At 43.4% G+C, this 25,704-nt stretch overlaps 1 long non-coding RNA gene across 1 annotated transcript; it reads right to left on the bottom strand.

Annotated features, from left to right (window-relative positions):
* Positions 1-229: 229 nt before the first annotated feature.
* LOC119150112 lies at positions 230-18,977 on the bottom strand. The gene is made up of 3 exons (XR_005104940.1): positions 18,535-18,977; positions 16,910-17,080; positions 230-442 (listed from the first exon to the last, which is right to left on the bottom strand). It is a non-coding gene; the product is annotated as an uncharacterized LOC119150112 (long non-coding RNA).
* Between the last annotated feature and the right edge of the window lie 6,727 nt (positions 18,978-25,704).

Below are 25,704 nucleotides of genomic sequence, written 5' to 3'. Positions count from 1 at the left end.
ACTGCGCATCCCCCACCCCACCACTTCCCCAAGCCGATGCCAAGATGCTGCTCCCTGCCTTTGGCTTGACTCAATAACTGTAATTCTCACTCTCTTTTTGCTGGCTTGCAGGCAGAGACTGCATCAGCCATAATTCAAAATTGCGAACAGATGACTAGATTACTTACTTGAACTGTACTCAATCATTACATCACCCTTGTACTGAAAATCACAGCACTGGCTCCCCATATGATTTTGCATCCACTTTAGGGTTTGGCTCCAGAGCTACTGGACTTACTCACTTGCTCCAGCTTACCTAAAAGAGCTGCCTGTGCCTCGTAGACATCCTCAGACTCTGAGATCAGTCGGTACCGATTTATTGATCATTCCAACGGTCTGACTAAAAACTTCTGGTGTTGAAGCCTTGGCTCCTCCAAACATATTTTGTGGAAATCCCTGTAACCTTCATCCAAGGAGGGGGAGGGAAAGGAGGGGGAAATAAATCTGTTAAACTGTCCAAACACAAAGAGAAAACATTTTCTTTAAGCTGACAACAGCTTGGCTTCAGCAAAGGGAGAGCTCAGATTTTTTTTTTCTTTCTTTCTTTCACGAAACCCTTTAGGTGTAATCTTTGCATTCAGAAATTTTCCTGACTCAGGAATAGTCAGGCTGCTAGATAGGGTGCAAATAAGAGCAGCAAGCAGCCACAGGACCATAGCAGGCAAGCCAGCGTGCCCAGCCATGGAAGATAAGCCCACGGGATGTCCGGCATGGCTCCTGCCTCGCCACGGCAGCCGGCTCTGGGCTGGATGCTCAGACACTCTAGGCACCTCCAGCACAGCCAAGACTCAGCACTGGGTAGTTTTTGCAGCGATCAAAACTCTGTCAGGGGTGCTGACCTTTCCCCACAGCAGAGCCAGCACTGACTGACTTAATTTGTCCTCCTGTCTGTCAGCAGCTGTTTTGCTGCTAGTCACCCTGCGTTGGCTGCCATCCCCGCCTGCCCTTCTCACCCTCGTGACAATGTCTGGAAGCGAGGCCTGAGCTACATTGAGCAATACATTTCCTCTCCCTTGGTGCAAAGCAGCTGAGGACAAGCTCAAGGTCATGCAGACCATGAGTCAGGGCACCAGCAAGGGCTTTCCAGCACCATCGTCCATGCACCAGCCATCCCTGCTGCCATGAGGGAGCACTGCTGCCCACTCCATAGTGGGTGAAATTATCCTCTAAAATGCTGCGAGTTGGCAGCCTGGCTCTAGTTTCAAAAGAAGAAATATCCACATAATGAAAGCCAGCATTTATGATGAATTGGCCCTTTGCTAAGCAGGCTCACCACCTGGGTCAAGGTCTGTGTGTGCAGGCATGGAGAAAAAGACACTTTCTCTGCCCAAAAAGGCAGGTCAGTTCAGGGCAATGGGTCAGTGTCTCATACAGTCATCCCTTACTGTCAGAGCCACAAGAAATGAATCCTACAGCTTAAGGACCAGTTATTATTATTCAATATAATAAAATAAAATTACAGAGAACAGATTCCTTTGATGGGCAGGTCTGAAAGCATTCTCCAATGTTTTCTTTCCAGATTCCCACCCCAGAAGAGATGTCTTTCAGCTTTGTACCTGCAACCAAGACTTTTTCTTTAGAAAAGATTTTAAAAAGTCCTTCTGTGCACCATCACTTTCAGAAAGGACACTGACATACTGAAGAAGAAAGTCCTCACCGTGTAGCAGCTCAGGCCAAACCCAAAGATTTCCTCTTGTAGTTGGGTGGTTCTATCCTTCTCCCTAACATATTAGATGTAAAAGGAGGAACCAAACATACCTCCTGAGATGGAAATAGCTTCAAAGGGAAAAACCCACCATGGCCACTTCTCCCACACAAATTCCCACCTACCATCTTTCCTGATCCCTGTAAGCAACATATGGCTGACAGCCACAGGACATATACCCATACATCAGAGAGTTGAGGGAGGGGGAGAAACCTCTGGCAGCAGTTCACAGGCGAGGGATGGTAGTGGCTTCCCAGCCATCATCTCACCAACCCCTGGGCACAGGGCTTGGCTTGGTCCTCGGTGGGGTCAGCAGCAGCATCCTCAGCAGCCCACCCTTTACCTTGCTTCTTCCCAGGTGGGGTTTTGGGGCTTGCCACGAGCCCTCTGTCTCTGGACCTGCAGGTTGTCCACCTCATTATTAGCTCTTCCCTCTTTTAAACACTGACACATTTATTTTTGTGTTCTGCCGTGAAGCTTTTATAATCACAGTAGGGCTACAGTGAAGCCTCAGGAATGGCTTCATAAGCTCAAGATGTCACACAATAAATGCCAAATGCTATTATCAAACAAAACTCATAGACACATGCAGGATTGGCAGAGGTGCTTAACTTAGGGAGGGCCCCCAAACGCTCTCTAGCTGTGTTTAGCTACAAGGCTCCAACACTACTTCACACAACCCTGGCAAAAACTGTGATACTGTCTTGGCTCATCCAGGGAAGGGCAGGTTTCGAGTTAACTGCTTAGGGCTTGCTGTGAGCATTCATGTGATCCCCAGCCCATCCAGATGCAGCTCTGTTCACTCCTAATCTACAGATGGCCAGAGCAATCCACTCCCTGTCATGTGTAATGAAGGGCAGGAAGGAGAGAGGATTTCTGACTTGTTTAAATATTATCCAAAACAAAAAAAAAACAAACAAAAAAAAAGCTCAAAAGCCAGGGATGTATTTAAATAAATTAAAGATGCCAGCAAAATCCCATATTTGTTACAGTTCATTCCATTTCATCCTCAGAGCCATCCCTCTGCAAAACATGGCAGCTCCAGTAGTTTGGTGTCCAGATGTTCCCTGTCAAATTCTCTGCACTGCATCATGCTTTTTTCCCTGATGTGACTCCTTAAAAACAGTGAACTTGGATTCCAGGACAACCTGAGTACACTTTTCCATAACGAGGGGCGAATGAAAAAACAGGGTTGTTGACTTGGCCAGTGAAACACGGGCTTTTTTGTTCTTCTCTTCATCACGCTCTCTCCCTCTCTTTTAATTCTCCAGCTGGCTGGCAATCCAGCATCATCAACATCTTTTTGCATTTTATTCCTTAAGCTATTCATATTATACACATTCCTGTTTTTAAAATACAGATTTTAGGAGTGATTTGATGTGGCTTGGAATAGTGACATGCTTACACATTTATAAAAAATTCATTAACTTTGGGGGAGGAAAAGAAAAGATTGCTTCTTTTATTTTCTTTCCTTCCCTTCCCTTTTCTTCATTTCCAGCATAAGAAATTATTTGCCGGTCATTTAGGAACCACAATGTCAAAATGTGGTTGCCCCATAGGGAGGAAAAAAGACAGTTCATCCTTGCAGTTTTCAAGTCAGTTGTTAAGAAGTAGCTTTGGCAAAGGCCAAAGCCAAATTGATCTTTGAGCTGCAATGTTTAAAAGCTATGTTAGCAGTTCTGCTCATTGTTTGTGAGAACACCTCTTCCCACAGTCCTTAAATCTGCCAAATCATAACCCAAAGATGATGCTGTACAGTGCCTTTGTTCCAACCTTGCGAAATCCCAGTCTCCGAGTTACAACTGCCAATTCCTCCTGTCTCTAGGCTCAGTCATTCTCTGACCTCCTGTGAGCTCAGCAAAAAAAAAGCCAATTTGGATCCCTTCTCAGGAACACTGGAATATCTAATTCATCAAAGCTCTAAGGTGGTAACTTGGTGTCCAGTCCACAGAGGGATTTAAACGGCTGAACTCTCACTGAACTCAGTTGGAGATCAGGCACCTAAAGGGGAAATTTGTGATGTAGAAGAGAATTGCAGCGTCCTATGCTCTATAGGTAAAGGTTCTGCACAACTTCCTTTCAAAACGTCATACTGCATCCCTTTATCACCTCTCTCTTCATGCTAAATATTGGCTTATACGCAAATATGACAAGGCAGCATTTATGCCCTTTTTTTTTAGGTTCAGGGACACTTTACGAATCAGCCACTATTTAACTTGGGAGAAAAAAAATCAGTTCTGCTTAGAAGCCAAAAATATTAGTTCTGTTCAAATTCTAATGTAGTTAGATCTCTAGCAAAGATATCCCTCAAATCTGGGCCCATTTTCAGTAGCAGCGGTGAAAATCCCATTCCAAGTTGCTGGTTTCTCTGTAAAAGCTTTTAGCAGCTTATCTTATTACCACTATATTAAGCTCTATTCTCTCACCACTATATACGAAGTAAGTATAAATTACTCCTTTCCTGCAGCAGAGGAAATTTCTCTGATCTTGGAAGCAATGAGTGATGGAATCTTCTGCTGGTTTCTTGATATGATTTTTTTCTTTTTTTCCCCAAGCTAATTCCATCTTTAGATGAAAAGTGTTAAATTCCAGATTTTGTCCTCTAGAAATATTTGAATCTGACAAATATTTTTAATTCAGAGTGTTTTATTCATTATGACATAATGGAAAATCCCATGAGAGATTCGTATTTCTATCCAGTTATATTGAAAGGACAACCCATAAGACCAAAAAGAAATTTTGTCTCACTTCTCCTGATATTTAATCTCTTTTATTGGATCCCCTCTGTTCTCAAATTGTCATGACACTGGATTTAAAGAGCAGTGAAGTAGAAATTCAACCTCACTTCATTCTGATACCATCCTGCCTACAAGTCAGATGTACAAGCTTATGAGGAAGGGAGTTAAATCTGACTGCTTTGTCTCTGTGAGATGAATTTCATACCAACATCAACTCAGGAGGCCAGGCAGACCATCATATTAATAAAACACTTAAGCACATGCTCTAATTGAGACCTCAGGATCTCTAGACCACCCTGGTCTTCAACAAGACTTTAACATGTTTCAGTTCTTTAGAAAATAATATAGCATTGATAAAATGTTCCTTTTTCTCCTGTCTATGCAGCAATCAAAATCAAAGACTGAAATATTACGTTGTCCTGCAAGAGCTGAAACTTTCCAGATATAGGCCTGAATCAATGATTTATGTAAAGATCTGATCTACAACAGTTTGTCTTTAAAATGACAGGCACATTGCATGAAATACAACTTGCATTCCAGCTGCAAAGAAGAATACAAAACCAGTCCTAAAGTCTTATTTTCATTTGCACACAAGACAGGGTTTTCAGCAACCAGTTAGCACTAAAGTATAACATTTCATATCCAGTATGTGAAATGATTTCAAGCTAACCTGAAGTACCAGAATCTGTCATTCACTCACTTTGAGCCCCTCAATCTAGTGGGGAGAGTCCACTGACTTGCTTCCAGCTGGGATCTGTGGCTGTCTCACGCCTGTCTTAGTTCACAAGATGACACTCTAACACCATAAGATTTTAATCTTTGCACTACCAAAAATGTGGGGCTGTCGATCTTTGTTTCAGCCTAAAACTGCCTTTGAGATTTTTATTTTTCAGTCCACCCAAAGATGACTTTGAAGATCACATGAAAGGGAAACAGAAAGGACCAACTTTGATCAGGATAATACAATGAAGCTATTCAGGACTGTGGACAGGGTGAATGACTCACATGCCCTGTAGTAGTGGTAACTAATAAAACCAATTAATAATAATAATAAAGTCAAAGAGTCAGAGAGCCAGTCAGTGGTTCAGTGACCTCACATAGAAGCAATCATCTACTGGGTTGATATTTTGGGCTGACTGGAGTATAAAGGCTGAAAGAAGATTATCACCAGATTCTTATAATTGTTTTATGAACCCCCTGATGAATGCAAACAGGGACTAAATAAGAGTCTTTCTTACATAAGTTGACAATTAAAGCCTTGGCAGGCCATACAGTAGTCTCTAGTCTTTCAGCAATGAAGTTTAATGCTCAAAGCAGGTCTTTTTTTTTTTTTTTTTCTTCACTATTTTGTCATGCTTTCTCCAGCTGGTAAACATGAGTCAGGAATAAAGTCTGGGGGAGGGGAGAACAGGCTGCTAAGAAACCAGTTGACTCTACAACAGGACCTCTCCGCGCACATAAATGTCAAGGGAAGCTCAGTTCATGTTAGTTGTTACCTCTGACTTTGCAGTGCAGCTGGTGCTGGAATGGGATGCGGTGACCATCAGGTCAGCTCTCACAGCAATGAAGTAACACCCACAACAGTAACTTTTTCCATCTGATAATCTCAGAAGTTTTCAGCTACTGGAGCCTGGACTGTACTGTGGACCACCCCACACCAAACCCACCATGAACTCCTGACTTGCTTTTTCTTCCTGTAACTTCTTCCAACACCACAGGAGAAATGAGCACTCAGGTAGCACCTGAAATAGGAGACAGTGATGTCTTTGTGATATAGTCATACCACTTTAATGTCACCTGTCTGCCAGACAACTTAACACATCTTCCTGGGTTCCCGAGGAACAGTCAGGCCCTTCTGAAGGTTTCAGAGAAGGAGTTTGGCTTAGGGATGGTACCTCGGCCCCTGGAGGAGTGTTTTATCTTCATTAACTGTAGAAGCAGTATGGAAAGACTCGTTGACTGACTTGGGAGACTAAAGTGGGATAGGGTAAGCACCCTGCTTGATTAAGTGTGCTGAGATCCCTTTTCAACGTTATCTGCAGGAAGGAAGGAGTGCTCAGAGGCAGGAGTGGGAGAAGGAAATGAAAAAATGTCTGAACAGGACAGCTGATGGAGGAGGGCTGTGGAAAGCTATGACAAGTAAAGAGATGGGAGACGTATAGATAACCAGAGCTATGAGAGAGCAGATGGTGAGGTTGTTTGTTTTCTTGAAGCAGGGGGAAAGTTCAGGAAGATATCAGACTTTTGTTTTTAGCTGCTTTGGACTCCTGAATGGTGGATGATACATTCTAGAGGAAATTTCAAGTAAGAGCAGAACCATTGAGACAGCTTGCGCTTGCTTGTCTCTCCTAGATGAAGAGGAGATCTGAGCTCTGCATCTTCTCCTGATCTGGTAAAGCTCATGTTTGTACCACTGTGTTAGCATCAGCACCAATGTAGAGAATGGCCAAGAGGACACCTCGCTATTGTGTTGGCATCTCAAGACAAAGTCCACTGGTGGACAGGAAGCATGAGAGACCAGGAATAACTACAGTCTCCTGGGATAAAAAGAGGGAGAAAATCCCAGCCACACTGGCAGGTGAGGACTGCAGCAGGGCAGGTTTGACCTTTTGAGAGGGAGAGAAGACAGTCTAGGAGAGGACCGGGTCCTGCTCCTCACGCAGGTGGCAGATTTATAAAAACATGCGGTCAAGGAAGAGGAGAGTTTTAAATTCTTGTCACTCAGACAGCTCTGCCTCCAAAGGGACAGGTGGTTTTTGTGTCTGCTAATTGGGTGGAGTTGCTCTGCTTTTATTAGGTTGAAAATGAGGTGGATTAAGAGGCTTTTACTCCAGCGTGCCTGTGGCGCTCTTTGTCCTGCTCAGCAGGGGATGCGACTGGCTTGCAGGGAATTGGCAGGGAATGAGCATCTTTCTTGCCATTAGTTTTGTAAGCAGAACTGCAACTGATACAAACTCCCCAAGGGTGAGGCAACCTGGGGCAGAGTTAGAAGAGGAAGGCGAACACAGAGACCTGCGAGGGAACTTTCCTGTTGCTCATTAATTACAGGAGTTGAAGGTCCCAAGTTTTTCCTTTTTCACTGAATGCTGCATTACCAAAGCAGACTGAAAAACCATTGCAGGGACTTAGCCTGAAGCAAGTGTTGGGGCAGGAGTGAGGGAAAGTGGCACGGTACAAAACTAACAAGCTTATGCACCCACCATTTCATCATGTAACATTCAAGCATTAACCATGTACTAAAAATGCTGGTCACTTACAGCCTTTCCCCAGCTATGATCACTCCAAGAAGCATTCAGTTTGGCTGAGCCGAACAAAAACCTTCATTCATTACAACCCGGTAGGATGCAAACAACTTCACAACTTGATAATCCCTTTCAGCCCTTATTAAATCAGCAACGCACTGCAGGTGGGAAGTCAGCCTGGAAAGGAGAGACGGCCCTTTACATACTTTGCAATAAAGCATGATTTTAGTCACCAAAAAAGATTTCCAGGGCTTTCCCTGCCTGCTTCTCCTCCCAGGAGGCAGATTCCCAGTGTCCCGCAGCAGATTACAAGAGCATCATGTTTGCATTATGTGGTGGTGATGATGTGTTTGTTCTTGGCACTGAGGGGCTCTGACTCTGCACAGCTCTAGCAATGACAGTGGAAATCTTTCAAGTCTTGAGCTGGATTTGCAGCTTCCCCCACCCCACTGCAATTCAGGCTCACAGTGCAGAATACAAGACTCTTTTGTAGGGAAAAAAAAAAAAAAAGGAAAGAAAAGAAAAAAAAAAAGAAAGAAACCCGCTGAGATTTGTTTTCCATCAAAAAAGAATGGATTTACAGCCCTCAGGACATGGCCCTGCTTTTCAAACACAGGCCCCAAGCAGTGGTCGGATGCTCGTATCTGAAGTTAGGAATGTATAGGCTGACTTTATGTCCACATTTGTGGATTTGATGTTCCATTAATGAGCCTAACATATAGGAAGATAGGAAGTGAACAGCCCGTGGCTGGTTTTATTGACAGTGCAACTTTTCTCCAGTGTGGTGCAGCCCCTGGAGCCACCTACACAACATTGCCAGCCCTGTCAGATGTGGCCATATGTTCTACTGTTTAATCAAAATATGGCAATTATTTTGAATTGACGATATCATCATTTTAACATAAGCTTACTTTTTGATTTTCCCCACAAAGGTTTTATGTTGATTCTACTCATCACCTTCTAGCCTCTTCTTCCTTCCCAATTAAAAACTTGAAGAAAAATAAGCATAGTATTTTAAAAACTGAAGTTTTAAAGGGAAATATTTCATTTAAAAAGAGCTCAAAAGAGGTTGTTGGGGTTTTTTTTGATCTAAAGCCAGCATTTTTAGTGAGAATGTTTCCAGGGTTGATTTTCACTTTTTTTTTCCTAAAATAAACAAAATTTCAGATCAAATTAAAAATTTCCATTCTGCTTCAAAAGCCAACCCTTTTCTATTGGAAAAATACTTGGATGCATTAAAAGAAAAAGCCTTTTGAAAAACACCTGCCTTCTATTTAGATGAAAACTACCCAGCTGAAAATCTCAAACCCCCAAAGCGTAAGATACTAAACCTATATGCAGTTTGCATTCACACTGGCAAGCAGCAGTATCTTTTTCTTCCAAAATGCCTTCAGCTTTCTGTCTGTTTGCGTACTTTCCTGCATATGGATTTAAGTTTCAGGGTTCCTAATTTATATATATATACATACATACGTACATGTGTCTATGTATATATAAAAGCCACTGTGGCTGCATATCCTCAGACTGTACGTAACTGTCTCCTCTCTTGTTCCTGGCCTTGATGCTTAGGTCTTATTTGTATGGGGACATTGAGAAAAGTAGCTGGAACGAATTTGCCATAAAGTGTCTTGGGGCCTACAAACAACTACGTATGTTTAAACTTGACTTATTTGTCATCCTAGGTCCAAAGAGGTAGCTCTGTCTGGAACAGAAGCAACTCTGTTCCTGAGTTGAAAAGGCACATTTGCACACCTTGTCGTTAATGTACCCTGTTTAGTAAAGTTTATGTTTCGTGAGGTAAATCAGGAAACAATGACATTTCAAAGTCTACAGAGATTCGAAGAAGTGCTCACATGCTCCAAAGCTCTATTTCTCCCTCCCCGCAGCTTTATCAACTGAAATTGGCCAACAGAAGATATTACTCTTTCCTGAAAACTTTGCAGTCACTGAGATTTTAAGGGCATTATGAAAGGATTTGGCTTTAAAGCAATCACTTTAGCTTTCTATTACCATTGTATCCTGCTTTCTCCCAACCTTCAGATGTCATAAAAGAGAAGATAAAGCAAAGCCACCACTCTCTTTTCACAGCGACAGTGCGAGGTAAAACAACCCTTACGGGACTCCCACATGAGTGACCTTTTCTCTCCTTTTTCACACCAACAGAGACAGGACACAGGTGTCTGTATTCCCAGTTTGCCTTTGGCCTTTCAAACAGAGCATTTTTTAAATCATCCTTTCATTTGTGACCACAATTCAGATGTAGACAAGGTCAGTGAGGAGAGGGGAAGAAAGCAAGTTGGAGGCTCATGTAGGTGTTGGCAAGAGTAGCTCACCCTATATGTGATGAGAGAGGGAAAACTAAGATAGATTATACCAAGAATACGGGATGGGAAATGAAAATTGTGTAAGAATAGCTAAAAGCCTACCAGCAATTAGAATAATCATGGGCAACTGTAGTTGCAGACTGAATGTCTTGCTGTAGCGTGAAGACCTCTCAGAGGATTTCTGCCTCTGAGAACTAAGGGCCATGCTATTGCAGCCACCACCACGGCCCTGCTCAGGGACAGCTGCAACACCACCTGAAATGAGGCGCAGCTTCATGGAAGCTGTAGCACCTGCTGATAGATTCTTACTTTCTTGGATCAGACCTTCCACATTTGTTCTTCAGCCTAGAGGAAATAACTGTGGGGGACTGTTGTGCCATTCACTTGTAGTTTCTCTCTATCTCTATCTCTGACCTTCAAGATAAGCAAAAGGGAAGAACTTGCCACTACTGCAACATTGCCCACTGTTGGTGCTGAGTCGTAGAGAAATTATTCTGCTCAGGGTTGTTAGGCAGGAGCCTTTTCTTGTGCTTTGCTCTCACACAAAAGCAGCGTGCATAAAATGAAGACTTATTGTCCCTGTCTGGTCTGAGCTGCAATGGTCAAGCTGTTTCTCAAGCCCCTTGGATGGTTGTCAAGCTGTGACCAACGGTCTTGGGCTGGCATGGGAGCTGCTGCATAATCCAGATAACTGGCTGGGGAAAAGGCAAACAGCATGGGTGTTCCTCCAGTACGCAACGGTGGGATCAAATTCATCAGTGAGTCCTTTTTCAAGCCACAAATTACTCTCAGATGTCCAACATCATAGAATCATAGAATAGTTTGAGTTGGAAGGGACCTTTAAAGGTCATCTAGTCCACCCCCCACTACAACGAACAGGGGCATCTTCAACGAAATCAGGTTGCTCAGAGCCCCATCCAACCTGTCCTTGAATGTTTCCAGGTCCTATGGTATTGGTTCTTCATTGTGACATTTTAGCACTTACACCACTCGGAGCATCATGGTGTGAGATGATCCCCCAACAAGCATTAGTTTTACTCCAGCTGCTGCAGGGGAAGATTCCATGAGTAGTTCAGACCAGATGGCCATGTTTCACTTGGTTATAACTGGGTGAAGCAAGAGTCACTTCCAGGAATGGTGGTAATTTGCCTGGCATAGAAACAGAGCTATGCTGACTTCTTGAAGATGCTGCTCATGGGGTTTTTAGGCTGCCTAGGAGCTGATTATAAAATTAATGAATTTTCTTTTGGTTATCAGGTGAGGGTTTTTGTGATTTTTTTTTTGTATTGTCTCCTTCTTGGCATCTCCTCTGTTCTCAGCCAGTATCGGGTTCGTGCATCTGTTGCTTCAGAAAGCTGTCTGGATGGATGCTGAAACAAAGCTTTAGTCCCTTCTGTTTGTTCTCAGTTGGAAGAGAAGCTACATTAATATTGACAAGGTTTTGTAAAAAACACACTCTTAGAGATTTGGGGTAGGGTTTTTCTCAGGTGTTTCATGCCTTTACTGCCATTCTGAGGCTTCCCCAGGGAGCTTAGGACATTTTGCCCAGGGAGGTTTGAACTTCTTTTGCTGATGCTGGAAGCCTCTCAGATGCTACTGCCCCTAGGCTCTTTGCTTAAAGCCCTGAGCCAAGTTACTAGTAAAATGAAAGGCGTGGCCTGTACTTCTGTTGAATTTTAGATGAAGATGGGCTGATTTTGTATCTATATAAAAATTTTGCTCTGCTCCCCTGAAATAAATATTTAATTTTATCGCATTGGAGGGGTACATCTATAAGTACATGCTGCAGAAAAGAAAAACAATGAAATTCAGCCCTTCCTCTAATAACCTGGAGGAGGATTTCTCCTATGCATAACCAGCTGAGCAAGTCTGTCTACAAAAATTATGGTAGGGTTATGTTCAGTGTTTGCAGCACTGCTGCATGGATTCTGAGCTGGGCAGAGCAGCAGAGACCCATCTCAAAATGTGTTGAGCAAGGCAAATACACATTAGATGAGGACCTGCCCTGCTTTACTCTCTTCCCCCATACAGATTTCATTGGTATGACCAAAAATACACTAATTGGAAAAGGCATTTGCAGTGGGAAGCAGAATGGAAAAATTCAAATTGGGGCCAACCAAAGGAAGAAAAAAAACACCTGCCAATAAAATTGACACACAATGGGAATAATTGCAACTTTGGGGAGAAAAATACATTCTCACTCTGTTCTCCACAGCATGGTATCTTCTCTTAGAGCAGAACAAGTGAATTTATTGAGGTCATTCATCCCCTGGTTATTTGGCTACTGTAATATATTTCACAAGTGAGAGGGAAACAGCCTGAAGAGACAGCATGTGAGAATCCAGAGCACTGGGGGGAGGTTTATCCAAATTTATAGCCGCCAGTAAGGATGTGGCTTTATAATTCACAGTCATGCTCTCTCACTTTACCATCAAGAAATCTGTCCTGCTAATGACCTGTGCTAAACATCCCAGTGCAAATTCAAATCTTGGTGATGCTGGTGTAAAATCCTCTGAGGCTGATGGACTCAGTCTGGATTAAAACCATGACCTTCTCTATACTCAAAAGCTATTCTGGGTGTGCTTGAGCTTTCACAGGCTGTAATGCTTTCTTAGAAATACTTAGAACATGAATGGGTATGGAGTGACCTAATTTGGACACGGACTACCTCACGTTTGGATGAGTCGCTCCATGTGGAGAAGAGGCATGGTAGCAATTTGGATGATCTGTCCTGATTATGACTCTTCCCCCAGGGCTGCCCCACACTGCACTGCCCACATCAAAGTCTGTCTCTTTCAGCTGTCTTTGCCTTCTGCTTCTCTTTAGGTCCTGAGATGGCATTTCTCCACTTAAAACCTGGTATAAATTAATCTTGCTTTCCTATTTCTAGATCTCAATGCAAAATGGCCTGACATTCAACTTCAATGTGTGACAGAGGACCTTCTGCTGAAACTCTGCTTTCTCTTAATTCCTGGGAGAAGAACCTGTCTAACTGCCACACCAGACATTAAGATGGCAAGATATTCTTGAGATTGAGAGGTACAATCACATCTAAGACCCAGGCCAAGGCTAACAAATGAAATGAGCTGGGATATCTATAAAAATGTCAGAGACAATAAGAAAACTGATGGCAGAGATAGTAATTTTTGCAGTATTTAATGTAGGTTGCAAGAGTTCCATAGTGTCAAAATACAAAATTTTCTTTGCCCCAGGCTGACAATATTAAAGTTGGAGTCAAAATTAGAAAAAAATAAAAAGAAGATGGAAGAAAGCCCTACAGAGCATGCAGTCTTTGGGATTTAGAAGACACTTAGAGTAGAAAATGAAAATGGAAGCCAATCAAGTGAAAATAAGTTGGATTTTGCAATAAACCACTCAGAAGTTTTCCTGTTAAAATTATTACCAAAAAAATATCACCTTAACAACACCTTCCCATTAAACCCACCTTTTTTTCAGTTGAAAAGGTCTACCTCTGGTATCAATTACACAAGAAGCCAGACAAAATTAGCTGGTGGTGTTTTTTGGTCTTAAAATATCTATTTATTAAAGCTTTGATTTCCAGCCTGCACATCCCTTATGTGGCGACCTCTGATAAGATTATAACTATTTTAAATTATTATGGTAATGAGGGCAGCAAGAAAGGGTTTTCCCATCTCTCCCACTATATTTCAAGTGCTGCCAGCATCAGCTCTCTCTCATATCTGCCTCCAGCTTTGCTGTCTGCTGTGTTTCTTTGGTAGGGGAAGAGAGTTTAAAGCAGCAAGTCATAAATCGCCAGACACCCTCATCTTAACAGGATGATCCCCTGTTAGAAGAGGATTTCCCCTCGCCTTGTGAGTGGGAGTAATTGTTCTGCGACTCCTGGATTCTCTTTGAAGCACATGGGAGAGGAGCATCCCCTTTTGAAGCCCAGCTGTGCTACAGGACCAGCGGCAGTGGAGGAAGATGGTCAGTGGAGATGCCAGCCTGTGCTGGGGAAGCTGCGTGGGATAGCCCTGGCTGTCTGGCCTGTTGGTCTGGTCTCTTTGGCCATCACCACTCCAAAAGAAAAAAGCAAAAAGATGGCCTGCAGTCCTTCGGGCAAGGAGATTTAATGGGAGAAAGAAAATGTGAACGCAAGGTAAACATCTAGTCATGAAACAAATGCCTTAGTTTCCCCAAAATTTCTAGGGCAACAGCATGGCGTAATGAGCCTCCCATTGAACCAAAAACCACATGGCTTCATCCTGTTCCTTTCTCTTCTCTGTGGGAGCTGCATAACTATTATGTTTTTCTGTATTTCTGCCCTGTATTGCTATCCTGAGCCCGTCTGCTCAGACCCCTCCTCAGACCAGCTCTTGCCTCTCTTTAGAAATGTGTGATGCAACCGCCAGCTCCATCAGGGCCTCTAGGTGCTGTCACACTACCAATACATATATACAAATTCCCTCTTCTTTTTTTTTTTTTTTCTCTTTTTTTTCTTTCAGTTAGTCTGGAGGCCTGAGGTTTAATTCATTAATAAAAGAAACTTGGATCACAGCAACAGCAGGGCAGCAAGCCCCATCCCTGTGGCAGGAAGCAACGCACACTTTTCCTTTCAAAAACAAACAAGCAAAACTGAGGAGAAAGTTCTCCTCGGCAGCATCCCCGGACAGGGGTGGAACATTTGAGCAAAGTCTGTGGGGACTGCTGTCTCCAGGCTTGAGGGGTGGAAATGCTCTGAGGACTTTCTGCTCTATTTTTCCCTGTTCTGGCCAACTTCCTATGTATAGGATAAAAATAAGCCCTGAGTCCTCCTCCTTCTGTCCACTTCATTAGAGACATCCCTCTGTGCAATAGCAAAACAGGCCCAGAGGAAACGACACAGACCGAAACACAAGAACGATAATTTTCCTAAAACAAATAAGCAGGCAGAGGAACTCATCTAAGGAAACAAGTGAGTGAAGGCAAAGCCACAGATGAGCAAATGATGGAGCCAAAAGCTATGCTTAGGCCATGCAAGCCTGCCTCCGGCACGTCTCCTGAGCCATCCCACCAGGGAAAGGCTGAGTGGTCATCTCACGTGGACCTCCCTGCAAGGGGCTGACACCCCTGAACCCTCACCCCATGAGCATGCAGGCCAGGAGCAATCCTCACCCCACTTCTGGGCAGTGCGGCAATGGGAAGAGTCCCCTTCTTCTCAGTGGGGACCTGGACTGACTCTTAAGCAGCCCTAGCTGTGCCTTTCACAGTACTTCAGAGGCACTGAACAAAGCCACAAAGCAGAGCAGCACAGGTTAACAGGATGGCTAGCAGAAGCACTCCAGCTCCAGAAGAAAATGCCTGGGCTCTGTTCACTCTATTATTTGCCATTTGGAAGCACTGAGACTGCCGCTCTTCCAAAATAACCTCAGCCCGAGTGTTTATTTATCTAGAAATTCATCGTGGCTATTTGCTGTCTGTTGTAGTTCTGTTTGAAAAGCTTCAATCATCAAATCAAGGAAAGGGAAAACAAAAGCAGATCTCTCAGTTGGCTGGTCCCATGCTGCAAAAAGGAAGCAAAGAAAACAAACCAGAGACTGAATGTTTCTTGCTGTAAATGATCAGTGAATGTCTCTGAACACTAACTCAATCCAAGGAAGCCAAGATCAGTTTGTGAATGACTTGTTAAGTTAAAAAGAACCATATTCATAATAAATAGTCTCTGAAACCATTCTTTCATGCATGCTCCATTTTCACAAAGTCATTTTTATAGGTAAACAGCTGAGCCCTCACTACCCAGGAAGTCAATGGCAGAGATAAGAAGGAGATCGGAGGCTATGTCTGTTTTAGAAAATTAAACATGGCCAGGGCCATTCTCTAGCCTGGAGGCCAACTGGCACAGAAATGCCTGCATCTATTCATTAAACTCTCAGGCTTTCCAGAACAGAGCAGCTATATCCAAGCTGCCAACTGGGAATGGTCCCTGGCCATGCCGGTTGCCGAACTGTGCCTGGAAATGGTTTGGAGGGATGCTAGTGAATCGAGGCCAAAAGCGTGCAAGGAACTGGCCTGAGGATCAAAACCAAATTAAAGCACCTGGGAATGCTCCTTTGGAATGTGCAATTCTGTAGTGTAGACATTGCCTAAGAGTTTGATGTTTTGCCCTAAAGCAGTGTCACTGAACCCATGTCATTTAGCCAGAAAGCTTTGTTCCTTCATTCCTATCTTGACTCCATATATCCACTTCGGGGAGGTGTGGAGAAACTGGTTAAAGCTTGACACACCTGAAGGCTTCGGGGCCTCTTTCACATCTGCATTTTCCTTTACCAGTTTCCCCACTACTGAAAAGGGACACTTGGGACACAGGTGTTTGCAGATAGGGGTTCGAACCTCACCTGCACTAGAAAGCAAAATTTATAATGCTTGAAAACCACAAATATTTAGGCACCCCTTCTGGGAACCTAAGTCTGATGTCTCATCCCTGTTAGCCGGCATGTCAACAGGCAACAACACTCATACTTCACATTAATGGTCTTCTGAAGAAACGTCTCAGTGGCACAACCACCTATTAACAGGAGAAAGAATGGGAGGGGAATCAAAATGCTTGACATCTACACAAGCATTTCCCACAGTGATCATTAAATTAAACCATTGAAAAGCCCCTCTGGGGCTGGCCAGGGCCTCGGCATGCTCTGTGAGATCCCTTGTTTCCTCTGCCTTAATGACTTAAGCAAGTCAAGAAGGGCTGGACAGAAAGGTGTGAATAAGAAGCCTACTAATTCCCCACAGTAATCACCTGCAAAAGTGTTTAGGAACAACATCTATCAGGCACTAAAAAGCAAGAAAAGGAGCCTGCAAGAGTAAAATATCTACAGCTCTTCAGTAAGTGACAAGGGGATAGCTGAGCCAGGGAAGTGTCACCTTGATATGAATCTACTCCGGGCACTGAGCACACAGCGGTCATCAGGTTGCTGGCTTGTGGTCCCAGGGTTCCTCCTGCTCATATGGCATGCACCTGCACCTTGCTGGAAACTCATTTCAGTGCACAGGAGAGAGTCCTGGCTTCAAAGCAAGCCTTGCAATTTTTGGTTCCTGTGTGTGAGAAGTATTAATAAATGCTGTATTAATGGATCACCCGCTTACACCCTTCCCATCTTAAACAAAGAAGATATTGGCTCAACCCCCGTTTCCCAGGATCTTCAGGCTTCGTGGGTGCTTGCAGTGTGAGGCAAGGGCAAGACAGCAACAGCAGAAACGGGCTTTGTAACCCAAATAAACAGAAACTCAGACCTTGGAGCGAGAAGAGTTTGGAGACCAGTTCATAACTGAATTACAGAACATGGATGGATAATTGCTCTCTAAACTGGCTGAATCCAAGCTCAAAATCAAATATCCACCCTTGCAGTTTATGGAAGGTGGGAATCAGAGCCAAGATTTGTTACTCTTCTGGCTTGGGTTAACATACCTTCTAAACCATTTCAGTGGGGTGGGAAACCTTCCTCCCTTCCCATTTTGATAAACAGGCCTCTGTTCTCATCACCCCCCACATGATACCTCCAGAGGACGGGAGACAAGCAGTATCCCAAAAACTGGATCCAGTCATGTCTCCATGGATGATGGTCTCTTCTTTCTGCCATCTTCTGAAAAGCTAGTGATCATCTTATTGAAGATCCTTTTTTAAGAGGTCTTGTATGAATATATTGAATAAGAATGGCTCTGGACACTTTAACTTCATTTCACCACCCAGCTCTTATACACAGTGTTGAACTCCTGTTGGTGTTGTCTTGCTTTAAGACTCCACAGTCTGTGAAGTCATTGAAGTGAATCATTTTAGCATAAATACTAGTTGGGTGGAAATTTTTAAACCATTTTTCATAGGAAAAACACAATTCCTAGTAACCAAAACACTACAGAAAAACATTGGTTTCACTTAATCTCCTGACTCATCATATGTTGAAAAAAGAAATTACTGAAATGCTATATTGTGACATAAAAATAAAAATCAAGGTTATTGTTTTGAGAAAACTAGACTAAGTGAAGTTAAAAAATAATTGAAAACTGCTAAAATTCAATGTTTCAGAATTAGTGACATCAAATGTTTCATTTGGTGCAAACTTTAAAGTATGAGTTTTAGTTTCTCAGGGTTTGGTTGTTTTTGTTTTTTTTTTTTAAATCTTGGGTGTTTGTATCTGTGTGCTCGGGGGCTGTACTGCAGTATGTCAAATATTGTAACAGAACAGCAGAATTATTTTCTGCCCAGCTGTAATATGGACCTATTCTAGGGCGATGCTACCAATTCTGCTCGTAACTACACCTCATAGGAAAGTACAGAGAAGGCTTCAATGGAAAGCAAAAAAGGTCTTGGAGAAAATAAATCTGTTTAGCTGGCATTTGGCAGCGCAATCAGTGCTGTCTCACATTGAGGGAAACTGCAATTGTCATAACATGCTGACTTTGGGGGCTTATTTCTATGCCTTGCCAGGAGGTCTAGCATCTTTTGAAGTCAGCCAGCTTTCTCTAATGTAGTAAAATTCATCACTACTCACAGATATGCGTGTCCTGCTGGCATCTTTGATCTTCAACTTTTCTGTCCGTTTTGCTCTCTCTGTTTATCGGTCATGAGTTATGGCAGCTGTATGCTACATATTGTCCAAAACTCTTTAGCCGTCCAGCACATCATGGAAAGTTCTCAGAAAAGCTCCCCAGCTGAAAAGTAACAACTCTGCAACATAACTCTCAGCGCCATGTGCAGTAATTCATCAATAACACTTCTTCTGTAGAAACCCATGGACAGATCAGTTACAAAAGCAGAGCTGTAATGTGACCTGCCAGATAGATGGAGATCCCCGCAGAGAATTCACTGACTGCACAAAAGAGAATAGAAACTCCTCTAGTGTTTCTGCAAAGAGGAAGAGCACAGCACTTGGATTAGTCTGGGCTGAGGATAAGAGACTCCCTCTCCACTCCACACCAGTCTGTTGCATAACCAGAGTTCCTAGAAATAAATGAGAAACAAGATGAAATAAAATTATTAAAAAAAAAAAAAAAAAAAAAAGCCAGCTTTCCTTTAGGAATTCCATTGACATATTAAAAGAAATAATTTACGCATGGCTGCTCCATGCCTTAGGTTTGTCTGTGCAATTACTCTTAGTGCTGTGCTAACAAGAGGCTACTTTATAACAGGGGAGTCTAGCCAGGATACAGCCTGACATCTGCTTGAGGATCTTGCTGAAATAACACCCAAGACCCACCTCATGTTTTATTTGTTCATTCTCTGCCCATAGGTTTTTTTTTGCTGAAAAATCAAAATCAGGCCAGTGTATTGAGGTACTGACTATTTTTATTACAAGTCTTCACAAGTCTTCATTTTAGAGGATGTGTGGCTGCGATGCCCTAGCCTACTTGGTAAGGAGATGCTTGCACTGACTCCAAAGGCATGAGTAAGAGAGGTATGTTAAGAAACATGGGACTTCTTTCTAATACTTTGATTCTTCTCATAATTTCCCAGTCATGGGGCTGAACCCTGATACACAAAAGGAATTCAGAGTTCACATCTTGTAGAGCATTTTGAAGGAAACAATATAATAAATACTGGTTAATGCAATGTGCTTAGATTACAAAAGGCTTAAAAAGAAACTGAGATCTCATTTCTCCCACTTAATAACTGGCTAAAAAGATACAGAACTAAGAGTCAATTTACGTAATAGATGGAGGTCACACGAAGTTCCACGCAGATGAGTGTTGTTCAACATATTCATATCTGGGAAACAGCGACTCACGAAATAACAGAGTTTACAGATGATATTAGGATCTCATGACACTGAGTGATAGTCATTGTTTATGAGATCTCATGGCACTGAAAGAAATTCAGTGTTGATAGATGCAAAGTAATGAATATGGGATAAAAATAACCTAATTACACATATGTTACAATACTCTTAATTAGCTATGACTGTTCACAGAGATACTGGGTTTTGTGGATAGCTCTCTGAAGACTAACGCAGCCCTCAACAGTCATCGAAAAGGCCGATAAAACACAAGGGATTCTAGGAAAAGAACAGAGAACAAAAAAGAAAACCTCATTATCTCATAGCAGAAATCTGTGTTTATTCCTGTTTGTCTGGACTAAGGCATGCCTTCAAGACAGACTTGGAAGAGTACAAAAGAACTGGAAATTGTGCATAGAAAGAAGTGAAGTGAATGCACTTCGTCACCAGCCAGTTCTGCCTTTCTTCCTCTGCTCTAGATTAACAGGACAACAGGGCTCCCTGGACACAGTCCTGGACCAAAACTTGGCAAAAAAAAAGAAGGTCTCGCTCTGCCAGCACCTCTCGTTACTAGCAATCTTTGCAGGACACATTCCCACAGCATGCAGCATAGCCAGGTCCACCACAAGGGTAGGTCCCACCCTCAGTCACAACACTGGGATTCACAAGGTTTGGGATTTCAGCTGATAACTTACATGACTTCTTTACTTACTTTGTGTTAGCATTTCTCCTGTGCTGGGACCACAATATGCACCAATCATTCCACAGGGCACAGCGGAAAAAGCAACTAAATTTTGTGGCTACTGAATGTTATTATTCAGCAGACTGCCTGGTTGGTATAAAGACAGTTAAGAAACCTTCAGTCTCTCCCCCAGAGCTGAATAATTTCTTGAGAAAAAGGACTATTTTATAAAATGAAGAGCAGGTAAAGCATAGAACTGGATTTCAGAGCCAGAGGGTAGAGCTGTGTAAAGGGGAAATGAGAGATTTAAAAAGAAAACTTTGTATAGGGGAAGTTGCTGAAAAACATTTGCCTGATGATGGAACCAGTGGAAAGCAGATAAAGACTTTCATATAAACAAATATATTCACAAACAAGTTCACTATTTTTCCAATAGCCTTCATAGAAATCTTTTTCTTCCCATAGATAAAAATGTCCAGATTTTTCAAATTAGCACATTTCTTCCATTCTGCTCCTTGCCATGATTCTCCCTTATGCTGAATACAGTAGACACCGAGGGCTTGTTAGTGTAAAAATATCTTCAATCAAAAATTCTGCTGACATTGGGTATAGAGAAATTTTCTCTTCATCCAGTTAATCGCGCAACTCTTGTGCCCAGACAAGGAAGACTGTACACATATGTAGAACTTGCTTCCAGTGAGTTCTTGCTTCCAAGAAGTTTTGACCTGGATTTGCCATATTTCCAGGGATTTATGGTAAATGCATCAGGACTGCATTAAAGTCTAAAAGCTAAAGATGCTGCAGAAAAGGTACGTTCCTAAAAATCTTTAACATATGGTGAGAGAGAGAGAGTAGGAGAAGGAAAATATATCAGAGCACTCTATGCAATAAGGAATGAGAGGAAAAAGGAAAGGGTTGCTCTTTCAGGGATGCTTAACCCTTCAGGGATGAATGCCAAAACAAGAGTTAACACTTTGTGAGATCGCCTTTGGCATATTGCACTTGAAGAAAAAATCTTCAAGTGGATCTGGCACAAGTCTGGTAATGAGAAGGCTCATCAGGCCATGACATGCTCAACATCAATGAGAGTTCCCAAAGCTCACAAGTAGGCTGTTAGTGTTGTGGTCACATCCCACCAGTGGAAGTGGTGCTACTGCAGGGTCGCAGTCAGTGTGACCCCACTGGCAGTGCGCAGCTGACCATGCAATCTTGGGCACCATTTTGTACTCTCCAGTGCAACCCATCCTACCAGTGCAATCCCACAGAAGTTAAGGGCAGGGTACTAGGCCATCCATCATCTCCAGCAGGGTCATGCTTGCAGCTTGCACAGATCACTCCAGAACAGATGGTACAGGTTTCTGCCTGCATCCTGCAGCTCAGAGCAAGAGAGGAATATTCAGATTAACAGAAATTTTTGCAGTCAACATATTTCAGCAATGATTTTCCTCCAGGGAAGCATGTGGTCCAGTTCAGGGAAATGAGAAAGAGAGCAGGTTTTTTTTTTCTTTAATTTTACATTTCAAGCAATAACAGTTTTCTGGCTTCTTGTGCAGGTCACTAACAATGCTCCCCAGTGAAAGAAGTTAGCAGTTCCCACATCTCTGACTCACTTGACTGTAATACAACCTGAGGCAAAAAAACCTCTAAGACCTGATGCGCATTTGCACTATAGCCTCTTTTTGCTTTTCCAGTAGTATCAACTCGCCTTCCTGCAGGCATCAGTGTCAAAGCTTGCACATTATAAAGGGGTGTGAGTGTGAGTAAGATCCAGCTTCATCACTGTGTATGTCATCATTGTGGGAAAGGACAGGAGAATATTGACTTTGGGTAAAAACAGCAAGACCTTTAAGGCAATAGAGGCAGAGAGGGGAATTGGGAGTAGACAGAAATAAATCAATGCCAAAGCAGAGCTAGAACGTGTGTGTTCCTGAGGGCACAGGACTGAAATCCTGATTTAAGATTAGGACAATGCAATATCAGTAGAGCATAAAGAGAGGGCTGACTGACAGCATCAGAAAGGTCATTAATGGGGAGTTCTCACTCTATGGGGGGACCCACTGAGGCTCTGCAGGGAGGGCTCCAAGGTTTGGTACATTTCAGCATTTCTGTCAGTGAGTTCTGGAAATAAATTTAGTATCACTACTAATAAAATGTGTTTAAGGATCAGTGCAGGGCTAACTAAGGAACAGGAGTGTGATCAATAACTCACCTGGTAAACCAGGTGAGTTCAGGGAAAATGTTCAAAAATCACCTGAATGTGAAAGCAGAGGCTCAGGAACAAAAATATAGACCATATTTGCAAAATGGGGATTGTCGCCTGCCCCAGGTAAAGGCTTCATTAAGATACTGCCTACAGCAATTGCAGGTGTTCTGCTGCTGGGCAGGGAGCAATGGTGAGTGTCGTCACACCTCAGTTCCAAATGTGGTTGGGATGGAAAGAACTACACGCCACTGAGCACCTGTGAGGAGTTATCCATTCTGATTGCCTTTTACTCCTTGGATTACCAGGGACCTCAGGAGTTTAAGCACTTAGGCTGAGTACCAAGCTTTTCCACTTTCAACATAGAGACAGAGAAGGAAATGTAAGGCACAACTGCTCGGTTCTGCTCTTGGCAAGCAACAGCAGAGCATGAAAAACTTGGTGAGAACTGGAGGCCCTTCTCAGCCCAAGGCTTTTAAGAAAATAATCAATTGAAGATCCTTGTATGGATAACGGTAGGTGGAATGGATAATACGTATGAGGAAATGGTAGGAATTTTCACTGGGGAGGAGGGTAACCAGCAAATGCCATAGAGACCTATGATGGCAACAGATTTATAACTGAACTTGAAAAGGAAATTAAAGTTAGGTGGTCACATTATAGAATCATAGAAAAGACCTTTAAGATCATCCGGTCCAACCATTAACCCAGAACTGCCAAGCCCACCACTAAACCACATTCCTAAGCACCACATCTACATGTTTTTTGAACAGTTCCAGGGATGGTGATCCCACCACCTCCCTGGGCAGTTTGTCCCAATGCTTGATCACCCTTTCCATGAAGAAATTTTCCTAATATCCAATCTAAACATCCCGTGGTGTAACTCAGGGACCTTTCCTCTCATCCTGTCACTTGTTATCTGGGAGAAAAGACAAACCCCCACCTGCCTACAATCCCCTCTCAGGCAGCTGTAGAGAGCGATAAGGTCCCCCCTGAGCCTCCTCTTCCCAGGCTGAACCCCCCCAGGTCCCTCAGCCGCTCCTCATCAGCCCTGTGCCCCAGCCCCTGCCCCAGCCCCCTGCCCGGCTCTGGACACGCTCCAGCCCCTCCACGTCCCCCTGCAGTGAGGGGCCCAAAGCTGAACACAGGGGTCCAGGGGCGGCCTCACCAGTGCCCAGCGCAGGGGGACGGGCACTGCCCTGCTCCTGATGGCCACACTCTTTTGGATACCAGCCAGGATGCTGATGGCCACCTGGGCCACCTGGGCACACAGCTGGCTCATGCCCAGCCAGCTGCTGACCAGCACCCCCAGGCCCTTTCCCACCAGGCACCTTCCCAGCCCCCTGCCCCCAGCCTGTAGCGCTGCCTGGGGTTGCTGTGACCCAGGGGCAGGACTCAGCACTGAGCCTTGTTGAACCTCATGCAATCAGCCTCGGCCCATCGGTCCAGCCTGCCCAGATCCCTCTTTAGAGCCTGCCTGCCCTACAGTGGGTCAACACTCCCCAACAACTTGGTGTCCCCTGCAAACTGACTGAGGGTGCACTCAATCCCCTCGTCCAGATCATTGATAAAGATATTAAACAGAACTGGCCCCAGCGCTGATCCCTGGGGAACATTGCTCCACCACCACTCTCTGGGCTTGGCTCACATTCACTGATGACATGGTAGGTCGGAACAGACAAGCTTGTCAGTGAAGAACTGCAGAAGGAGCTCAATACACTGAGAGATGGAGTGTTAAACCAGCAGATGAAACTGGACACAGATAAAGGCAGTGATTTGCCTTTGTGCACAATGGGAGAAAACCACTCTAACTTCACATATAGAATGATGGCAAATGAGATCAGAAATGAACCCCATCAGACAGCTCAGATGGACGCTGAATTCTTAGTAACACACAACAAAGTAAACTGGATGTTAGGAATTATGAGGAGTAGAGAAACATTATCTGACTCTGTTAAAACAGTAATACAAATCCATGACACACCTGCATCCTGAATATTGTGTTTTCAGACAGGTTATAACAGATGAGAGGACAATGGCAAGAAGGATCAAAAAATGTGAAGAACCTTCAAACTTCAGCAACTGAGGGGATATTTATACAGTTGTATAAAATGAGTGACATGGAGAAAGTGAGTGGGCTTAATTGTTCCCTGTCTATTCCAATACAAAAATGATGGAATATTAAAGCTAGCAGTTGGCAAACCCCAAAGAAAGAACAGGAGGTGGTGCGTTTTTTTTTTTTTTCCAGAAGACACACAGCTAAGCTGTAAGGCTTGCCAACACAATGCTGTGGATGCTGAAAGTTCAAGTCAAGGAGAGATTGGACAATTACATGGAAAAGAAATCCCATCTGCATTACTAAAACAAAAAGACAGCAACTTCTTGAGCCATAAACTGTTGGATTTTGGAAGAGTAACCCTGGGAAGTGTCAGTCCATGCTTAGCACAGTCTGCTCTGCTTGGTCTCTGCCAGACCATGCTCCCCTAGTTACTTATGCAAGAGAGGAACATTGAGCTCCTCCACAGCCCAATGCTTGGTGATATTCCTAGGATATGGGAGATGAGGTTTAGTCCCCTCAAGCCAAGAATCCAGGTTTTCCATTTTCAAGGTATGCGATTTGCCCCTTAGGCTGCTGTGCCAAATGTGGGCACCAATCTCACATTTAACTGGTTTGGACTCCTCCAGCAGAGTACAGAAATCCCACTGCTTAAACCTGGCATTGTGCCACATGCCAGAACAGGCACTTCTGAGCATATGTGTGACTGAAGTTTTGAAGAAACTCCAAGACAAACACAGAGATGCCTTCAACATTAGATGCCAAAGAACCAATCCACTTGGAGCAAATTCCACCCCAAGAGCCCAACCTGCTGAGCTCAGTGACAAGGAGACTGAAAGAGATGATATGATTGTAACACATTAATACCTCTGAGTGAAGAAATACCAGATATTAAAGGTTCTGTAGTCAAAAACGGCAAAGCACAACAAGACCTGAAAGCCAGGGAAATTCCAATTAGAAATAAGGTACAAATTTCTAACAGTGACTGTGGTTAACCACTGGCACAAACCA

The sequence above is a fragment of the Falco rusticolus genome, chromosome 6 (assembly GCF_015220075.1).
Source record: "Falco rusticolus isolate bFalRus1 chromosome 6, bFalRus1.pri, whole genome shotgun sequence".
In the NCBI taxonomy this organism is placed as follows: domain Eukaryota; kingdom Metazoa; phylum Chordata; class Aves; order Falconiformes; family Falconidae; genus Falco; species Falco rusticolus.
This window is presented reverse-complemented; position numbering and strand designations above follow the sequence as displayed.